The following is a 13,146-nucleotide window of genomic DNA, read 5'->3' on the forward strand; positions in this document are numbered from 1 at the left end:
AACCACAAGCTAAACAAACAAACAAATTCCATTTCCTTTCTTTGAGGTACACAGCAACAAGCCCAAAACCAAAAACTTCACAGCAAACTTCGAAAGCAAGAAGAACGAGAATCCGGAACTACTCCTACTGCAGGTGAGTAGCAACTCACCGAGCGTTCTTGGACTTACAACCGACGGAGACGACCTCTTGGGCTTCAGAGATGTGGTTGTTTCGGCTCTTCTTTGTGCCTGCTCGCTCTCCTTACCAGAGTAACTCGAACTTGTGAAGAATCCGCGGAGAAGGGAGCTCGCCGGCCGCCAGAAAACCAACCCTAGCCGCCGCTGCGTTTCCGCCCGAGAGGAGCGCCGTCGCGTGAAGGAGAAGAATTTTGAGAGAAATTGTTTGTTTTTCCGAAAAGAAACCTAAATTTCTTTTCTTATACTAGGGTTTAAACCGAACTATACCTTAAATCAATTTGTTCTCATATCTAGTTAACAAATCGAGCACAGCTCGGTTGGTCGGGCTGAGTTCTGCTTGGGCCGAGGAGCTGGGTTCGAACCCCAGCTTCTACAAACTTATTTTTCTTTTCTTTTATTTTATTTTTAAAACTTCTTCCTCTGGGTAAAAATACCAAACGAACTCCAAAAATTGCATAAAAATACTCTAAAATTTTTTAAAAATCTCTAGAATTTTTCTAAAGAATTTCTAGATTTTTATAAGGACTTTTAGAACTCGAAATAGGGAAAATTGGGTCGTTACAAGGTGGCACACCATGATGAGGTGGAGATGATGTGGCAAGGTTAGTCATGCCATGTAGGATGAGTCAACCTTCATGATGTGGCAATATCAAGTCAAACTTGATGTTTCAACTTCCATTTGGTCAAGTCAAAATTGACCAATTTTCTTCCTTGTTGAGTTAAATCCAACCTTTGATTCAAGTCAATTTCAATTTAATGAATCTCAATTCATTAATATAAATTGACTCAATGAATCAAATTTAAATTAGACTCATTCAACAATTGAATCTAATTGAGTCTAACTCAATAAATCTAATTTGAATTAATCCGAATCCAATCCTTGGTGCATCATATGAACCTAATCCAATTGGTTCATCATATGAACCTAATCTCCATCCACTTGTTCTTTGTGTGTGACCCAATAGGTTCTTGTAACGTTGGCAATGTTTCTAAATTCCTTTAGAAACATAAGCAATGAGCGGCATCTAGCAATACATCATTGCTACCCAAGTTACAAGAATGTTGAGATCCAACATCACCTTGTGACTACTAATTGTGACTCCTCACAATATATGACATTGTCCTTCTATCCTAGATATCTAGATTGATCAATGTGAGACATATACCGTGTCATCCTCTAATCAATCTAAATCTTGAACTCCAAGTAGACTCACTCGATCAAATGAGCTCAACATCTCATGTTGACTCATTTGGGCATGGTCATGCACTTCGTGGTCTAACTCTATCAAGAATACCGATGTCGCTCCCGTCATATGGGAGGGATAGATCCCGTCTACATCACTCACATCCCTCTGCATAATTCGTTATATACCCAGTAATCGCCTTTATAGTCCACCCTGTTACGGGTGACGTTTGACGAAACTAAAGTACATAACTCCTTATGTAGGGAACCATGGTGACTTCAGGTTTAAGGACTAGTAGTCATACTAATAGCCACATGAGAAAGTATATAACATTCATATAACGATCCATGATACTTTCTCATGGCGGGTCATTCAGTATACATTCTCCAATGCATAACCATGTGTCAACTTGATATCTCTATATCCATGACTTGTGAGATCAAGTCATCGAGTTGACCTACATGCTAGTCTTATTGCATTAACATTGTCCTTGAATATTAATACTCGACTAGGAATGATTAAGAGTAGTGTTTCCTATATCATCTCACTATCAGTTCAACTAACCGATTGATATAGGTGAGAACCGTCTACTCAAGGACGTTATTATACTTAGTTTATTTGGCACCAATACAAGTAAGTATAATAACCAAAAACCAAATGCCTTTATTTATATTGAATATGATACAACAAGTCCAAAATACAATCATCAAATGATTGTCTCTAGGGCTCTAGCTAAAACAATCATGGGGGAAGCAAATGTATAAGTCATGTGCATTTAGCCCAAAGATTATGGTTGCAAATTTTATTTTAAAAATTATTTTAGAAAACTTGGTGAAGTCTATCTTTTGATAGGAATCACCATTGATTAGTTGGATACAAATTAGAGTGAAACATTGAAGTTTTTAATTTTGTATCAATCTTTAAAAATGAGAGTTGTTTTCATAGAAAATTATTTTTTTCCCGATAGTATATGACATAAATAATGTCTATATAAAATTTTATGATTTTTCAATAATCGTAGAATTATTAATGAGTTTATAAAATTAAATTTAAAAAATCATAAACTCCAATTGATCAAGTGATTGATTGGTACTTGAGTGAATTGATCAGGTGATCGATTAAAGGGCTTTCCATGAGCACAAAGGCTCATGGAATCGATCAAGTGATCGATCGAACACCAGAATCAATTGGTCAATTGATTAAGATGTATTTCCACGAGCAAAGAGGCTCACAGAATCGATCAATTGATCGATTGAGGTGACATTAATCGATTGAAATCCAACTTCAATTGATTGAGACATGCTATAATCAATTGGTAGCTAAAACCAATCGATTAGCACATTTGATTTTAGCTAAAATAATCTGATTTTAGTTCATTAAGTTACGTTTAGTCATGTTAACCATCCCTAACCCTAAGAAATGTATTGATAAGTATTTAAGGGTATTTTTTCTTGATGAAAATAATAAAGGAGTGGTTAAAGGAGACTAATTTAAAGTTTAGGAGGAGATTTGGATTCAATGTTGAATTTTCAACATTAAAATTTTAATTTTGGATTTTCTAAAGGTTTAGGAACTCCAATCATTATTGGTGCTATGATAAAAGTTTGGTGCATGTTTTGAGGGGGAGGTCCTCCTTCAAGACATGATTTAATTTTTTTTTGGGATAAGAAGACAATGGAAGGTTGGGAACCTTCATTGTTATGAATGCTCGAGGATGAGCATTGGACACAATTGAAGATTAGAAATCTTCATTGTAATGGATAAATGCTCAAGGATGGACATATAATAAATGCTCAAGGATGAGCATATGATATATGCTTAAGGGTGAACATATGACATAATGAAAGATATAGGACTTTCATATATTGGATTCTCTTTGAACAAATTGACTCTCAGGGAGAGTTTTTGATATATGTCAAAGGAGGAGAAAAATATAGGGTTTAAATTAAAAACCCTCAACCATGCTTAGACATGGGATGAAGCTGGGCTAATAGGTTAGCCTAACTTAAATATATTGTCAAACATCAAAAAGGGGGAGATTGTTGGAAGATTGTTTATGCAATCGTCCACTACAAGAAAAAAAGTCTAACAACAACGGTTTTTCACCGTTGTCGTAGCCCCTTTCGGACTATTGTTAAAGGCCGTGTTGTTAAAAGGGGTGCCCAAAGACAACAGTTTTTAACCGTTGTCTTTGAAGGCAAAGACAACAGTTTTACAACGGTGAAAAACCGTTGTCTTTTCCTTCAAAGACAACAGTTTTTCACCGTTGTCTTTGAGCGTCTACCTTTAATAATAGGGTCTTCAACAACAGTTTTAAACTATCTACGACAACGGTGAAAAACCGTTGTCTTTTTTAGATAAAAAATAAAAAAAAAATTAATACACAATTTTCCAATATTATAAATCATTCAAAATACTAAATTTCAAAATAAAATTTAATATACAATTTTCTAACATTCAAAAATAATATCTATAACATTCTGAAGAAATTTCATAAGCAACTAACAAAATTTCATAAGCAACCAACAAAATGATAACACTATTAAAACAAACATAGAACAATATAACACGAGATTTTCTAATCTGTTTTGACTGTTGAACTTTTGCTCCTAATCTGTTTCAAGGACCGCAGCGTTGCTACGGTGCTCTTCATGTATAAGCTCTGCATATATTTAATCTCCTCCAACTCCGGAACCCTCCCACCTGATTGTGCCGGCTTTGGCACTCCATTTTGTCCGTCGCATTCTGCTGAAATTGACAGGTTGTTGTTAGGGAATAGGTGGTCGAGCATAGCCACACACTCCTTCACGAGTTTGTATAGGAGATCAGTTGTAAAGAATGGCTGCTGCAACACCTTTTCGATGAAGGGCTGCCTGATAAGTGCTCCTGTTCTCTTGTCATACTTCTTTAGTATTTTCACTAGACCTGAATTCATCACAACAAGAATAATAAACCATCTAAATAAGTGCACAAATTTAAAAAAAAAAAAGAACCAGAAGAAAGAACAGAACCGTTAATCAATAACACTCAGATAATTGTAAACTATAATTAGGCTCTGATCATGACTATGCTAACATGAGTTTCCTTGTTAACAAATTGAGAAATAATGGTTTGGAGAAATTAACAAACAAGACATGTAATATCTAAAACAAATGGGAGAGTTTGATACCTAAATAAAATCAACCTTGTTCAGTCAATGTAAAATCAGTTAAACTGCATTGGTAGTAGGCAAATAACATAAAATTTTCTGTTGTGGAAGTTATAATGAGAGTGGATTGATTGTTTCACCAATGACAAGAGAAATATTACTGTGTGATTTGAAGAAGAAATCCAAACATCTATTCTGTTGAATGCTAATTTATCATAACCTAGCAAAACAAATTTACCAAGCTACTCCAACACCCTTCTTAATCAATCTGATCAATTAGTAAACATGATTGTAGAATAAAACCCATAAATTACCTCTGAAGCGAAAGTGCTAAGTTTATACTGGACTGAATGTAATTCATACACCATATGGATTGTTTGCAATGAAAATTACAAGCTCCAAAAAAAAAAAGGTTTGGAACATAAAGGGATATCAATCCATCACAACTTAGATTGTTTGGAGGATCCACAGAAGTGTATTAATTTACATGTTAGAATACTGAAAATAAGCTACAGTGAAATTTTTAATGTGTACCATGGACTACATAAGAATAGATCAAGAAAAAGTTGAATTCTTACGGAAACCTACCCGTGTAGTTAATTACGTGATCTTCTCCTTAGCCTTTACTTTCCTTTGAACATTCTTCCTTGATAGTGATCTTCAAAATTATATTAATTGTCAAGATGCATGCTATAAAACTGTTCAAACAATCACTTAGATAAAACACAAACAATCACTTTGTTTGTGCTTCAAGATCCTACAAAGATTGAATTGCACATGGCAAAGATGTCGTCAGCCTGCAAACTTCTCGCTTAAATCAATTTCCAAACATGAAATACTAGTAGCGATATTGAACTATTTTTCTAGTTGTCAGTCTTTCTTGCAAAGGATGCAGTTTAATTTTCATTGACAGATAACATGTTGCATAAATACTTGACTAGCTGTAATATGAGTATGAAGTACTCGGGGATTAACTGTTGGAGTTATCTTTCAAATGTCGAATTAATGGAGAGGACCTAACCTATCATAGTTTTCAAATAAAACATCTCAATAACCTGGGAAATGATGGGATAAAATGATTATCATGACAATTTATATTAAACAAAAAGAGATTCCTACTTACATTGCAGGATAAACCTATGAGTTTTTTGAATTAGATGATGATGCAGATTGACTGCCTTTTGTTTCCTTGACATTCTCTTTCATATCAAGACAATCTTCATTTTTTGGGTTCAAGGTACTTGAATCCATCTTCTGGACCTCCTCTTTTGTGTATATAAAAATCTGACGGACCATAGCACAAAATTCCCTGCAGAAAATTATATAACACCAGTTGTCAACATATCCACTTTATACATAGAAAATGGAAGATATATATACATAAGAGAAGAACATTAGGAATGTAGAAGCATGCTTACTGCCAAGGGTCATCTCCAACAAGCATCATATCATCCTCATTATCAGTAAATACAATCATCCAATTTTTATTTGGAGCCATCAATTCTCCTTTGAATTCATATAGCTGATCTAACTCCTCGATCAATTGGTCATAACCATCAAACTTTGTCAAGTCAACAGATCTTCCAAGTGCAACACCTTGCTTATGAACCTGATATCAAAATGGAAACAGAATCATCTTCTCCAATAAAAAAGAGGTACATTCTATAGCATGCCATTCTTGATCTACTAAGGGACTGAATGGAGATGGACACTACACATTAAGTCAAATCTGAAAATGTGATTTAAAATCATTGGATCTTGCATATACACCAAAATTCAAAAAGCAAAGGAACTAGAAAGATATTAATCAGTCAGAAGCGAAGAACTAAATGGATGTTACTGTAAAAGGGAGAAATCATTTGATTTTAATGGAAGTTATCAGTTCTAGCATAGGCAACATAAAGGCTGTTGAAGAGTCACAGAGAAGTGGAGGGGATCGTCTTCGCCGTCGGCGGAGGAGGCGTTAGGGTGCTTCTCGGTGAGGGCGCGGTGGGGGAGTTGCGGCTGGCAGTTGAGAAGGCGGCATATGTTTTTTGGCCGGACGGATCTGTAATAAACTATCACACAACCAAACTCAACATCCCAAACAATGTATACAATCAAGTCAGGAGTGAAGGAAGAATGTCCGGAGGTGAAGGTTCTTGCCGGAGAACCCCTCCGGCAAGGTGGAGTTGGTTGGATCTGTCGCCGAAGGTTGCTGCCCCCTGCCGAGTTGTTGCTGTTGCTCGCCGTTGGAATCTGAGAAGAAGAAAAGAGTGGACTGTATTGGCTGGCCGGCCGGAGGCAGTGAAAGCAAAGGAGAAGCTGCCGGGCGGAGAGAAGAAAGAAGAAGGAGGCGCGGTGTGGGGAGTTGTCGCCATTGCCCTAGCTTGGCGCGAGGAAGAGAATCGCGCAAGAAGAGGGATTCCAAGGTTCTGTTCCGTGCGTGAGGAAGAAAAGGGGAGGTGGGTTTTCTTAATGGGTTCGGGTTTTGGGTTAAGGGGAGGAATCCAAATCCAATAACCTAGGATTAAAAGTGGGCTTTTGGATTTTGGATATTGGGTTGAGAAGTTGAGATTTCGGGTTAATGGGATCCGGATCCATTAAGAGGATGAAATTGGACTTTTGAAATTGGGTTTGAAGAGTGGACTTTTGGATTGGATTTGAATTGGAGCTCCACTTCTTGAATGAACCCTTGGATGCCTTAAACTCTAAATCAACGGTCCATATCGCTTTTAAATCATGATGAAAGGTTGGATCACTTAGATCTGAATGAAGGGGCAGGATTTCACTGGATCTTGATCAACGGTCCACATTAATTTAGCTTGATCTTCCTCATTTGACCTCCAAATCAAGCCAAATTTGATCCGGGTCAACTCTAATCCATGGCTCTTTGAATTTCCTACAAAACCACATCAAAATATGCAATTAAATTCCACAATTTATAGAAAATTTATAATTAAATCTAAAATGAATTCCTACTCACAAAATATAATATAAACACCAAATTAAGCTTGTGAGAAGGTAAAAATACTAAGTCTAAAAGCCAAAATAACTAATAAAAATGCTCATTATCAGTGACCTAGCCTCACGTGAACAAAAAAACTCTTTGTTCGTGAGTTTTTTTCGTGAAGTTAAAAATACTATTATTTTTTTGGGATTCAACAACATTCAATAGACAACATTTTAATAAAACTGTTGTATATTATCATGTAAGCAACGCTAAAAGACAACAGTTTTTTAAAACCGTTGTCTTTGATATACATTAGACAATAATTTTTTAAAAATCGTTGTCTTTGACATACATTAGACAACAGTTTTTTTAAAAACCGTTGTCATTTAAAAAAAATTATGGTGAACAACAACGATTTTCAATAAAACTGTTGTTAAATGACAAAAAGACAACAGTTTCTCGAAAAACTGTTGTCTATTAGGTGTGGTTAAATCTAAAATTTCTTGTAGTGGTCTCTAGGTCAAGGTTGACCAGTTTGACTAAGCTCGAGTGAATTCGAGCTTGAGTTTCGATGTTTGGACAATATGTTTGGAAAATATCTGAAAGAGGTCAAGTAGGTCATGGAGGACTAGATACTTGAATGCAAAGTCCTAACTCGAGAGTTAGGCAAAGGAAAATCCTAACGGGATGTTAGGTAAGGCAAAGTCCTAATTCGAGGATTAAACAAGGGAAACTCCAAGTGGGTCAAAGAAGATGACATATTTGCAAAGGGAAGTCCTAACTGCAGTTAGGCAAAGGAAAATCCAAGTGGGTCAAGGAGGACTGTACATTGGCAAGAGGAAAGTCCTAATTACGGTTTGGCAAGAAGAAAGTCCTAACTACAATTAGGCAAAAGGAAAATCTAAGTGAGTCAAGGAGGACTGCACTTGGTGATTGGAAGTCCAACGGGAGGTTGGCACAAGATGGAAAGTCTAAGTGGGTCAAAAGTTGACTGGACACTTGGTAAAGAAGTCTCAAGAACCTACGGTTGACCGAATGTTGGGCAAGGGAACCCTAGACTCTAGTTAAGTGAGCTAGGGTTAGGCAATCAATTGGGTAATCGATTGGGTCAAATCCAATCGATCGGATGATCAATTAGGAGCCTTTCCATGTGAAATAGAGAGGCTCTGAATCGATTGATCGATCGATTCAGCCCTCTCCAATCGATTGGGAGAAGAAGTTCGTGAGAACAGTAGGTCTCTGGATCGATTAGGTAATCAATTCAGAGCATCCTTAATCGATTTAGCAATCGATTGGGGGAGTTTCTTTACGATGAACAGTGAGTTGCATAATCGATCTGGTGATCGGTTAAAGCCTATGAATCATTTGGGAGAAATTTGCGAGCAAACAGTGAGCTTCTGAATCGATCAAGTGATCGATTGAAGTCATGTTAATTGATTAGGTAATCGATTGGGATAAGACCGTTGTGAGGTTTGGGCGGCTAGATTTGATCGGATCTGACGTAGTAATTGATTGAGAGTAAGGCTAATCTATTGGGAACCCTAATCGATGGGATATAAATACGTTTAAAGATTCAAATCATGACATCTTCGTCTCCACTTTTCACCGTCGGTACTTGGAAGATTCTAGAAAAGTGCTGCTGTATTTTTGAATCTACAACAGACATTTCAAGCAACAATAGATCAAGAAAGCAAGGTGTTTATTTGTATCATGTATTTATATTTTGTTTTCATTGTATTCTTGTATATGAGCTTGTACGAGGTTTCTTCACTTTTGGATTGTGTCCAAAGAGTGCTCTTCATAGTGGAGTGTGTGTACTGTATGGATCCTTGAATTAGTCACCTTAAGAAAGTGGATACCAAGTAAATCCTAGTATTAACATTGCTTTAAGTTTTCGCTGTAATAATTCAACAAGACGAAGAGATTGGAGCTAATCACACCTCCCCCCCCTTTCGGAGTATCCTAACATTAATTATTAACTCTTTTTTGAATTTGATATCTTCTTCCCATTTATTTTCAACTACTGATGCAAGATCATAAGGACAATTTGTTTCTTGAACCTCCCAAAAAGTATTATGGAAAGGCTGCCCCTCCACTGCTAGAGGATGTTGCCCCAGTCATATCAAGGACTGCTGCTATTCACGGTCTGCCAAAACTTGCTACCCGGCCCAAAGGGGTTGTTGCTAACCGTCGGCATCAAGGGCTTCTACTTTTCCAACCGTCGGCAAGGGTTGCTCCACCCAACCCACTGCTGTGTCGACGATGCTGATTCAGCCATCGCCGGACCTGCTGCCGCCCGCCGGTAGCAAGGTGTTCAACTGCCAAACGTCAGCAGGGGATGTGCAACCGGTGCTGAATCTATTCAGCCACCGCCGGACTTGCTGCCACACGCCGACAGCGAGGTTTCCAGCCTCTGGACAGTAGCCATACAACTGTCGTCCATCTCGATTGGTACCGTCAAGTTGCATTGTGCCACCGAGTACCGAGTCGAGTTGTGGTCCTTCTCTCAGATCACTTTGTCTGTCCCCTTTGGCTAGAACCGAAGAGGAAATGAAACTTGTGGCTTAACGAAGCTGTCTTGAAAGTATCTTGACGTGGATACCGATAGAGGATAGCCTTGTGAGGCTAGCTAAACACTCTCTACAAAGTTTGATTACGAACTCGCAAGTATAATTTCTTTATGGAATTTTATCCTATGATTATATCTACACATGTGTGTATCATGTATATGTATAGCGTGCGTGTTGTAATAATTTAGGAAATTATTGTGCTTCTATTTATTTACAAAATAAAATTTTTAATATGGGTATAGAAACACCCAACAAGCTGTTCCAACTAGTGACTGATAAATACTCCACAAATTCAACAACTACTTTTTTGAGGTTTGTTGTTGTCTCCCTATGTCTCTTATGAAAAATCACGATCTCATTAAGTTGGTTATTCCTCTTCGTCAAGGCATGAAAGATAGTGTTATGATTCACATTTGTGAGATATTTCAGCCTAGTACACTAGGCATAGAATGAAAAATCAGCATCTGTCGCCCCTGGAGAGATCGTACAATATTTAGATCTTTCGATAGATAACTAAGGGATCTAAGATTCGAATTTTAACCGTGGCTTACTGCAGGAGATTTTTCTCTTTAGTGATAAGCGGGTCAACAAATGTTGGCTGTCTAGATGAGTCTCTATGAGTACTTCTCGATTTATTCCGACGGTAGATGGAAAATTTTTATAGGACCCAACTGATCAACCCAAAATTAATCAGTTCAAAAAATTAAATATTTGGTACCAACTAAAAAAAATTTAACATCTGCCAGCTTTGTAACTTCTGTTGAAGGAGTTTATAATCGATGCCCATCTAACCTTGTGTGAGTCCACTCAGTTGAGCCACCTCTAGCTGATGTTTGTCCCTTGCTGCCCTCTCTCTAACGTGTTAAAAATGCAAGTTGTTTAGGTCCTTCAGCTTCTGCTTGATGAGGTTCAACTACTACTTAAGATGAAGCTATGCCATGTCGGTTTGTATCAGCTCTTGCCATGCCAATTTCCAATTATCTTCGACCAGTTGAATGAAGTTTTCATAGTTGGCCCACATGTTATAGAACTTGAAGAATTTCTTAATACGATGTGGTTCGGTCAGAATGGAGACTATACAGGCAGTGCGATGAGAAATACAACAAGGGGGATGGAAATCAACAAATAATCTCATGTTTAGCTCCATGCAAGCTTTGTTGATCAAGACTCTATCAAGTTCGCAGCAAATGGTCTTATTTGTCCAGGTATACCTGCACCCTATAGTCTATAGAGCTTATATTCTCAAGTCCAACAGATGTATAGAACCTTTGAAAATCTATTGTAGTGTACCCTGTAACTGGCAGCCCCCATTCTTATTTGTAGGTGACAATGATGAGTTGAAATCTCCAAACAATAATCATGTCAAGTCCATTGAAAGCACTAAGTCTTTGGAGTCCTTCCCAAAGGGGACTTCTTCCAACAATTGTCAGCCTTTCATAGACAAATGAAGCAACCTTCCTAAATGAATGATCAACAACAAAGAAAAACCTGGAGGAGAGTTATTGATCTCACGTTAACAAACTGCAACGTCCAAGTACCTATGAGCTGTGACACAACGGTCGATTGGTAGCTCTCATTAGTCAATTGAAATAACCGTTCTAATAATGTAGCAAACTAACAAAATCAAGTGAGCAGTTGACTGAGAGTATGATCCAATCGATTAGTTGTTATATATTTGTTCCTTGTATTTCCACTTGGCTAATTTGTTTTATAGAAACAAATTTGAAATTAAACAATTGGCTATTCATCCCCTCTCCTTCTACTCTCTCAACAATCCAACAATAACCACTTCAGATGACCTAATAACTAAACATTAGAAAATTTTATTACTTTTATGTTGCAAGTTGATTTTCATAAATAATCTTATTGCATCTTTTGATGTAGAAATTGTTGTAAATAAAGCAATAAAAGTAGTATTATATTTGCACAAAAATTAGCATGCAATAGACTGATAAATAAAGGAGTCGGGTTTAAAATATAGTTATCCGGTTGAAGCGTCGGCATGCCGACTGTCCTTAGAGAATTTATTGCCGCCTCTCGGTGCAAAGGCTCCCCGGCAAAAACTCCCCCAAGATCCGACAACCGCTCGTCTCGTCCGTAGGTGCTCTCCAAAACGGACGCGACACTCGGACCCAATCTCAGATCGCCGAATGACTAAGCCTCAGGACAAGAAAGCAGCGAAAAACTGACGAGAAGAAAGACAAAACCGTGCAGAATGTATCGCACAGAGAAGGGAGAAAGAAGGAGAGAGCTCGAGGCTTGAGTGAATAATAGAGGCGCTGCTGCTCCCCTTTTATTCACTCCGAGAAGGTACGAAGCACTGCTTCGCTAGCGAGGAAACGCGTCTCAGTGTCGCGTCCGCGTCCCTTCCCCTCACGCCCTCACGCACGGAACAAAAACCAAACTCTGGTTTGGTTCAGACCGAACCGGAACCGAAACTGGTTTGGTTCAGACTGAACCAAACTAGCAAAAATAGACCGGGCCGCCCGTGAGCGCAAGGCCCAGGGGCTGGGGATTTGCACCCCCCCCCCTGCGCGCGATAATCGCATACGTGACGCCCGGTTTATGGATTTCCGGCTCGAACCCCCCAAATTCACTCGATTTGGGCTTGGCCCGCGCATGCGTGTAGGTCCCCTTATCATTGCTAAGCAAGGATGAAAGGACTTCCTATATAAGCCCTTCCAAGCTTTTCCAATTAGCAATGTGGGACTAAAAATACTAAAAAATGCTTTGAATTTTAAAACAAAATTCAACAATCCCCCACAAATTCAAATCATTTCGGTTATAAACAAAAAAAACAAAACAACAACAAAAAAAAAATGTCCTGAGGCTAGGTTGCAATGAGCTTTTAGTGAAAATACCTTCCGGTTTGAATTTTCACTTAAGTACACCAATCTTATTCACATAGGTTTGAAGTGAACTAAGTCTTGAACTTAAACCTTTTTATATGTGAATTCAATTGGTAACAACTCATCACGGGCGACGGTTGAGTCCTTTTGGGTTGGTGCATTACGGCCATGCCACCGAATCTTGTTTCATAAGTGCTAAGGAGAGTTGCCTAGACCCCCCACACTGCGGCCACACAGTTACACTTACATAGGTGAGTTCTCCAAGGATGTACTGCGAGCATCCTGT

General features: G+C 38.1%; 1 long non-coding RNA gene across 2 annotated transcripts; it reads right to left on the reverse strand.

Moving 5' to 3' along the window:
* Nucleotides 1-4,144: 4,144 nt before the first annotated feature.
* LOC122012621 lies at nt 4,145-6,315 on the reverse strand. Of its 2 annotated transcripts, XR_006120283.1 has the most exons (4): nt 5,928-6,315; nt 5,633-5,818; nt 5,098-5,266; nt 4,145-4,286 (listed from the first exon to the last, which is right to left on the reverse strand). It is a non-coding gene; the product is annotated as an uncharacterized LOC122012621 (long non-coding RNA). The 2 variants fall into 2 exon arrangements; XR_006120282.1 differs by lacking the exon at nt 4,145-4,286 and having other exon boundaries at nt 4,924-5,266; nt 5,928-6,298.
* Nucleotides 6,316-13,146: the final 6,831 nt, after the last annotated feature.

The sequence above is a fragment of the Zingiber officinale genome, chromosome 1A (genome assembly GCF_018446385.1).
Source record: "Zingiber officinale cultivar Zhangliang chromosome 1A, Zo_v1.1, whole genome shotgun sequence".
NCBI lineage: Eukaryota > Viridiplantae > Streptophyta > Magnoliopsida > Zingiberales > Zingiberaceae > Zingiber > Zingiber officinale.